A 9,057-nucleotide genomic window follows, 5' to 3' on the forward strand; every position below is an offset into this window, starting at 1 on the left:
ACCCTCGCCGCTCATTGGCTGGGGCGGAGGGCAGGACACCAATCGAGTGGGCCCCGTCCTCCGCCCCGCCCCCCAGCCGCGCATCAAGGATCTTTGCTCCTCCCGCGGATTCGATCCGCGCTCGCCTATACCTGAGCTCGCCGGCCTATACCTGAGCTCAGCCCCCTCGGTCGCCTCCTCTGGCGGGACGAGAGGAGTCATTGTCCGCCCTTGCTAGCGAGAAGACTGAGGCCCGAAAAGGAAAAGTCTGTTGGGCCCCCCACTGCGCGGGCCGGGTGTGGCTGGAGGCCGAGAGAGGTGAGGCTGGACCGCCCTCCCTGTGCTCCTGGAGGGAGGGACCAGCCCCAGCTCTGCCCCAGCCACAGCTGCGGGAGCCCCATGCCCTTGAACCCTGATGCGCCGCGCGGCTTAGTTGTGCCTCTGAATCCACCTCCAAAAGTCGTCGCTGCCTATGGAAAACACACTGCCCACCTGTTCGCAGCTGCTGTCAGATAATTGAGTGGCAGCAACCCACTCAGAGTACAGATTTGCCTGTGGTGCCCTCCACAGCCGGTTATTAAATTCAGAACACAAAATAGATATTCCGGGACAACCTCATGTTAGAATCGGAAGGGACTTGGGCTTCACTTAGCCCACACATGTATATTAAATTTTGGAAAACAGAGACCCAGAGAAGGAAAGCGACTTACCCAGTCATCCAACAGTAGGGGCAGTCTGGTCCTGTGTGCCCCTCGCCACCCCTCTCAGAGGGCAGGCGCTGGCAGCTGCCGGCACCACATTCCATTAGACCACAATGACCAGTCAGGGGCCCAGCTGGAAACAGAGGGCACACTCCAATGTGAACATTTCCTAAAACGTGGTGGTGGGGGCCCGTGGCTCAAGCCTGTAATCCCAGCACTTTGGCAGACTGAGGAAGGAGGATTGCTTGATCCCAGGAGTTCCAGACCAGCCTGGGCGACACAGTGAGACCCCGTCTCCACAAAAAAATAAAAATTAAAATTAATCTGGTGTGGCACACCTATGTTCCCAGCTACTCCAAAGGCTGAGGTGGGAGGATCACTTGAGCCCAGGAGGTTGAGGCTGCAGTGACCTATGACTGCACCACTGCACTCCAGCCTGGGCAACAAAGCAAGACCATCTTAATCAACCAATCAATCAATCAATGTAGGCAAGTAAACCACAAGGGATGGAAAAATAACCTGGGTCTCATGCACCAGCGAGGGCCATTATCCATCCTAGGCCTAACGGGCTCCAAGTGGGGTTTCCAGAATTCCAGAACCCAAAGAGAGGAGTGTGGGAAAGGCTATCCGGTCACCAAAGTCATCAGCAACTGCATGGGAAGGAGCTGGATAATGAGCATCTCCTGTCAGGCTTCCAAATGGGCTGAAGCCATTAGAAGGCCAGAGGCCAGGGGAGCCCTTTAAGACAGGTCAGCCTCCTGGGACACACAGCAGGGTGGAAAAGGGTGGAGACGGGGTAGGGGAGCAATTGGAAGGCATCCAACATACATAACTGGCTAAGATAAGTCTTAGCTAAGCAGAAAGTAAAGTCCATGCTAAATGGTAGGGGTAAGAAGGTGATATGGGTGCAGAGCTGTGAACAGCAGAGCCGACATCTGCAGATGTGCAGAGCAAGACACCAAAAGGGATTCAGTCCCCCTGGGCTCCATCTGCCCTAGACCAAGGTCACTCTCACAGACTGTTGTGGCCTTGGGCCCTCCGGAACTCACTGAGAGCAGAACATTGCCTTTTATTTCTTTGATGTTCCTCCACAGCACCCAATACAATGTGATTAACTTCCTGGAAGTTAGGTTATTCCGCCCAAGGGGTCAGAAAGGAATGGTTTCTCCATGGTCCTGCTCTATAAACCTGGGCAGGTATGTGGGGCCATGCCCAGCTCTTGGAACTCTTATAGAGCCCAAGACTCCTGAGTTATGCCTTGTCGAGGAAGAGCAGGTGAGTTCAGGAGAGGCACATGACACCCACGATCCAGGGGTAACATAAAGTATGTTACAATGTCTTTGGGCTCACAGATAAGGTGCTCTTTAAGGAGTTTCATATGCAAGAAATTGCTGGAAATGTCTGAGTTTTATCTCTTTCCTCTTATCAGAAAAATGCAATAGGTCCAGAGAGCATGATAACATTTTATGGTTTCTAGACTAGAGTTGTTTTTCAGCATAATGTGGCCTTGACAGAGAGACCTGAACTTGAAAGCTGCTTCTTTTCAACCAAGAAACAGAGCTGCTTTATTTGTATGTATTTTATTTGTTCAATCTAGAAACATAAAGGTAAAGTGTACACTACAAAGATTTTTGAGTCTCTAAAAACTATTAATAATTCAAGTAATTAACTATATGAGGACCATAAAACCTGAGGATATAAAGAGTGACCCTCAGGCCAGGCACAGTGGCGCACGCCTGTAATCCCAGCTACTCGGGAGGCTGAGGCAGGATAATCACTTGAACCCGGGAGGAGGAGGTTGCAGTGAGCCAAGATTGTGCCATTGCACTCCAGCCTGGGCAACAAGAGCAAAACTCTGTGGCCCTCATAACAGACATCCAAGACCTAAATTCATTTCATCAGTTCATTCGACAAATGTCCCTTGAGTGCCTCAGGTGCCTGACCTTGTGAGGGGTTTCACATCATCAGGCAACACCATGTGAATCCTTTTTGTTTGTTTGTTTGTTTGTTTGTTTGAGACAGAGTCTCGCTGTGGCGCCAAGGCTGGAGTGCAGTGGCATGGTCATGGTTCACTGCAACCTCCACTTCCTGGATCCTCCCATCTCAGCCTCCTGAGTAACTGGGACTTCAAGCGCATGCCACTATGCCCAGCTAATTTTTGTATCTTTTTGGTAAAGATGGGGTTTCACCATGTTGTCCAGGCTGGTCTTGAACTCCTGGACTCAAGCAATCTGCCCACCTCTGCCTCCCAAAGTGCTGGGATTACAGGCATGAGCCACCATGCCTGACCCATATGAGTCTCTTCAGTAAGGAGGGAGAAGTTCCAGAAACGCTTCTTTAACAGATGTGAACAAAAATCTTGCGACATTGGTCATCTAAAAAAGCTGCAACCGTATTTTAAAAAAGGAAAGAATCATTGATTTTCTTATACAGACAACTCTTTAGTATTTAGTGGCCAGAAAAACAACGCGTGGGCTATGCAGGTCTCTTGCTTTGCGTTGTTTCCTTCATTGTCCCACTCATCCTGACTTCTTATTAGTATAGCCTGCATATACCTGGGCTTCAAATGATTAAAAAGGAAAATCCAAGCTGACAGCCAAGGAGGAAAACTGATAATGACACAGAGAAAGTAAGTGTTTGGCGGTTTTAACCTGCAGGAGAAATTTTGTTTCCCAGATTATATTCACCCTAAAAAGATGTCTTCGCAGCAGAAGTCTGGGCAGCATGTGTAACGCATCCTTCCTGCTCTCAGTGCACCAAGTCAGGACAGGTATTCAGGTCTGGTGGAGAGCAAACCTCCTTTAAGTCCAGAAAGGCAGGGATCTGGAAGGAGCAAGTTAAGCAAGGCATCGAGGACAGTGGGAGAGGGATCGATGGTAAAAGTTCTGAACTGGAAATGATAGACAGAGGCTCAGAAATGTTGCTGTTCATCTATGGGTCCTCATATGAGGCTGTGCCTGACGGGAGAATTAATTTTTCTCTCCCCTGAGCTAAGCTCCACCTAAGAACTCTGGCTGCAATCCTTTCCTTCCCCCAGGTGAGACCCTCCCTGACAACTGAGACTGAAGAGGCCTCATCCTCTTCCTGAGCACTTCCTGTCCACGTCAGGCTGGCCTGCAGTCTTTTTTTTTTTTTTTTTTTTAATTTAAAAATATACATAGAGACAGGGTCTCGACATCTTGCTCAGGCTGGTCTCAAACTCCTGGGCTCAAGCAATCCTCCAGCCTCGGCCCCCCAAAGTGCTAGAATTACAGGTGTGAGCCACCATGCCTGGCCTGCAGTCATTTGTTAACCTACAATATCTCTCTGGCTCTCTAACTCTGTCTGTCCATTTGAGAAAAGAAAACTCACTCATCTGGGCGCAGTGGCTCATACCTATAATCCCAATACTTTGGGAGGCCAAGGCGGGCGGATTACCTGAGATCGGGAGTTTGAGACCAGACTGACCAACATGGGGAAACCCCGTTTCTACTAAAAATACAAAATCAGCCAGGCGCGTGGTGGCACATGCCTATAATCCCAGCTACTCGAGAGGCTGAGGCAGGAGAATCGCTTGAACCTGGGAGGCAGAACTTGCAGTGAGCCAAGATCACGCCATTGCATTCCAGCCTGGGCAACAGGAGTGAAACTCTGTCTCAAAAAAAAAAAAATGAAATGAAAACTCACTCGTAGCAGGTATTCAAGGTTTGCAAAATCAGGCCAGAGAAACACCAACACCGGACATCAGTTACAACCCCCACAACTCATGCCCCGGGGGTAGATGTTTAAAGGCATTTTTGTTCCTGACTACCTAACACACTTATCTCATGTTCCTGGAATTTATGTTACAAAAAACAATGTACAGACAATCAGTAGCTTATTTTAATGTAAATTCTTGGTTAACAATTTAGGAATTACCTTTTCTTTTTTCCTTAAAAACCCACTTGGGGCTGGGCAAGGTGGCTCGTGCCTGTAATCCCAGCACTTTGGGAGGCCAAGGCGGCCAATCACCTGAGGTCATGTGTTCGAGACCAGCCTGGCCAACATGGTGAAACCCCGTCTCTACTGAAAATACAAAAATTAGCCAGGAGTGGTGGCATGCACCTGTAATCCCAGCTACACTGGAGGCTAAGGCAGGAGAATCTCTTGAACCCAGGAGGTGGAGGTTGCAGTGAGCAGAGATCACGCCTGCACTCCAGCCTGGGCAACAGAGCAAGATTCTGTCTCAGAAAACAAAAACAAACAAACAAACAAAAAAAACAAAAAAAAAAACCCACTTGTAACTGATGTCAGTCAGAGTGTATGATCAGGGCAACTTGAATGGATTGTTCCCAGGTGGCCATCCTCAAGCTTTGGGCTTGAATAAACTCTATACTTCACTGTATTTTCTGAGTCTCATTATTTAAGGTTGGCAATGTCTTATCTTCCCAACCACATTTCAGTTCTTAAAGGCAGAGCTTGTCTTGCAGGATTTTCACAGCCTCCCAGCGCCCATCTCTACATGGCTCTAGTAGAAATTACTATTCTACACTCGTTTGTCACTATTCATCTTTATTCCTCTGGAAAGGAATTAGAGGCAGAGCAGGTAATCATTATGGGAGTGGTTCTGAGATTCCAAAAGCCTCGATTCCAAAACCCTAGAATAGTGACAGCTATTCAAATTAAAGCCCTAGAAGCTTGAGTTGAAGGCAGGAGGATACTTCAAAGCATTATTGCCCATTTACATTTGGCTAACTGTCCCGCTGAAGGAATATCACCCGGGCCTGGCACGTTTACAGTTGTCTGGAGAGGAGATGGACAATTCTCTGGATGTGGCATGAGATCCAGAGGGGAGACTCTGCAAGGATCTTGAGAGCTGGGGGGCTGAGGCCAGAGGACACTGGGTGCCTGAACGACTGGGTACAGGAGAGTGGGGGGAACAGAAAATACCAGAAGAGGGATGGAGGAGGACCAAGCCCATTCAGCTCACCAAGCCAGGGGGTCAGAGCTATTCAAATTAGCCCAGAAGCAAACATGTAAAAAGCCATTAGGCTCACGGAGCTGTGAAAGTCAGCTAAGTCTCAATATTGAAAAATAATATGTTGGCTGGGCGCGGTGGCCCACGCCTGTAATCTCAGCGCTTTGGGAGGCTGAGGCGGGGAAATCCCCTGAGGTCAGAAGTTCGAGACCAGCCTGGCCAACATGATGAAACCCCGTCTCTACTAAAAATACAAAAATTAGCTGGGCATGGTGGCAGGCACCTGTAACCCCAGCTACTTGGGGGGCTGAGGCAGGAGAATCGCTTGAACCTGAGAGGCGGAGGTTGCAGTGAACCAAGATCTCACCATTGCACTCCAGTCTGGGGGACAAGAGCAAGACTTCATCTCAAAAAAAAAAGAAAAATAATATGTTTTCTTTCTTATGAACATAGGCATTAGAGATGCAAATACAGAATAGATTTTAGAGATAAAGAGACACTTTAAAACCTAATCTAGGCCAGGCTTGGTAGCTAATGCCTGTAATCCCAGCACTTTGGGAGGCCAAGGCAGGCGAATCACCTGAGGTCAGGAGTTCAAGACCAGCCTGGCCAACATGGTGAAACCCCATCTCTAAAAAAATGTAGCTGGGCATGATGGCAAATGCCTGTAATCCCAGCTACTCGGGAGGCTGAGGCACGAGAATCACTTGAATCCGGGAGGCAGAGGTTGCCAAGAGCCAAGATCACACCATTGTACTTCAACCTGGGTGACAGAGCGAGACTCTGTTAAAAAAAAAAAAAAAAAAAAAAAAAAAAAAAAAAAAAACTAATCTAACTCTTTTAAAGGCAGAGAAATCCAATCCAAGATTCCAAGGTAAAGGGCCCCCACCTGTCTTATGAAATGGGTCACGGGGGCAGCCAAGAAACTGTGTGTTCTACCAATCGTGTTCCACATTTGAGACATTTAATCAGAAGTAAGAATTTTGACTAAGAACAAAAAAGGTTGAAATAAAAATTTTTAATACAAATTTAAGGAATGAGCAGCAGTATTTATTTAAAGAATATTACATTGCTTGTTAATTTAAAAAAATAAGAGAAACCTCAATTACTAGTTAAACATTTACTTTATTTCCTTATCTATTTAGGTAGTAAGAAGATCAGTGTGTTTTGCAATGATTTTTTTTATTGATTCCATGATTGCAAACTTAGATAACTTTGATTACTTTTCTTTTGAGGACTTTAATTCTGACTCTTTGAAGTTGGACTATAATGAAAACAAACCAGAAAAGAAAAAATTTCCACAGTTTATTCCTGAAATTGTTGACCTAAGTAAATGTAGCTTTAAAATTCTTTGAATTTCAAAGCTAAATGCTATGAAATAAATATATTAATACAATGGGTATTGTAAATCATTTCATCTTTGCTGAAAACATTTAATATTTTTTGCACAGAACTTTGCAGAGAGTTTCACCGTTTGGGACAATCAAGTTCACCAAAAGCAACGCCAGTCCTGGTATTTGGGTCATCAATACGCTCTGTCTTTGTGGCTGTCACATCCTTAATCGTGGTGTAGGAAGCTGGGCACAGTGGCTTACACCTGTAATCCCAGCACTTTGGGAGGCCAAGGTGGGTGGATAATTTGAAGTCGGGAGTTCAAGACCAGCCTTGCCAACATGGTGAAACCCCGTCTCTACTAAAAATACAAAATTAGCTGGGTGGTAGTGGTGTGCGCCTGTAATCCCAGCTACTCGGGAGGCTGAGGCAGGAGAATCACTTGAGCCTGGGAGGCAGAGGTTGCAGTGAACCAAGATGGTGCCACTGCACTCCAGTCTGGGCGACAGAGTGAGACCCTATCTCAAAAAAAAAAAAAAAAAAAAAAAAGTCATATAGAATCCTTCCTTTCTCTCTTTTTTCTTTTGTTCTCTTTTTTTTTTTTTTGGAGTCGGGGGACAGAGTCTCGCTCTGTCACCAGGCTGGAGTGCAGTGGCACGATCTCGGCTCACTGCAACCTCCACCTCCTGGGTTCCAACGATTCTCCTGCCTCAGCCTCCCGAGTAGCTGGGACTACTGGGACTAGAGGCAGGCGCCACCATGCCTGGCTAATTTTTGTATCTTTTAGTAGACACAGGGTTTCACCATATTGGCCAGGCTGGTCTCAAATTCCTGACCTAATGATCTGCCCACCTTGGCCTCCCAAAGCGCTGGGATTACAGGCGTGAGCCACCGCCCCCGGCCAGGATCCTTTCCTTTAACCTGAATTCTCCCCCAAAAGATTTTAGTTACAGGCTGGACACGATGGCTCACCCACCTGGCACTTTGGAAGCCTGGGTTGGGCAGATCACTAGAGGTCAGGAGTTCGAGACCAGCCTGTCCAACATGGTGAAACCCCTAAAGATACAAAAAATCAGTTGGGCACAGTGGTGTGTGCCTGTAATTCCAGCTACTCGGGAGGCTGAGGCACGAGAATCACTTGAACCCAGGAGGTGGAGGTGGAGGTTGAAGTGAGCCGAGATCGTATCACTGCACTCCAGCCTGGGTGCCTCGGTAAGACTTTGTCTCAAAAAAAAAAAAAAAAAGATTCTTGGAGATCCTTAAGTTATATTCTTCTCCACCACCTTAAGTTTGACTTAGTCCTTTGATCATACAAATTACCTTTCTCGGTATTTTTTGTTTTTGAGACAGGGTCTCGCTATGTCACCTGGGCTGGAGTGCAGTGGCACAATCACAGCTCTCCACAGCCTCAAACTCCTGGGCTCAAGCAATCCTCCTGCCTCAGCGTCCTAGGCAGCTGGGACCACAGGTGTGTGCCACCATGCCAAGCTATTTTTTTTTTTTTTTGTAGACATGGGTGGGGGTGGGTCTCACTATGTTGCCCAGGCTGGTTTCGAACTCCTCCTGAGCTCAAGTGATCCTGCCACTCAGCCTCTCAAAGTGCTGAGATTACAGGTGTGAGCCACCATGCCTGGCCTCTCCCCATTTTTAATTCAATTTTGAACTGTTTCTGCAGGGCTCCTAACTTGCAAAGGGCAGTGCACAGCCTTTTGATTCCAAAGAAAATTAAGGCAATTAAATACATTTCAGCTCTGGCCCTCTGAGGCACGTGCTGGTGTCAGTCTTGACTATGGCCCCTGCTCTAAGGAACATGTTAGCAGACCCCAGAGCACCCAGCGTTCATACTACAGAGTGCTTGAGAGAGCAGGCTTTGGATTGAGGCAATCCAGAAGTCAAATCCTGACTCTATCGATAATCAGTTAGGTAACCTGAGACCCCAAGCCTCACTTATCCCATCCTGTAAAAGGAGTTGTTCTAAGGATCACTGACACATGTGATGCTTCTCCAGCTACTTCTAAGCCACCTGGCACCTCAATACATGGTGGTGTAATTATCTTTATTTACAATGATAAGTGAAGGCCCTTCTCCAAGTCCTCTAGCTTTGAATCT

Source organism: Pongo abelii, chromosome 8, assembly GCF_028885655.2.
Source record: "Pongo abelii isolate AG06213 chromosome 8, NHGRI_mPonAbe1-v2.0_pri, whole genome shotgun sequence".
NCBI classification, from domain to species: domain Eukaryota; kingdom Metazoa; phylum Chordata; class Mammalia; order Primates; family Hominidae; genus Pongo; species Pongo abelii.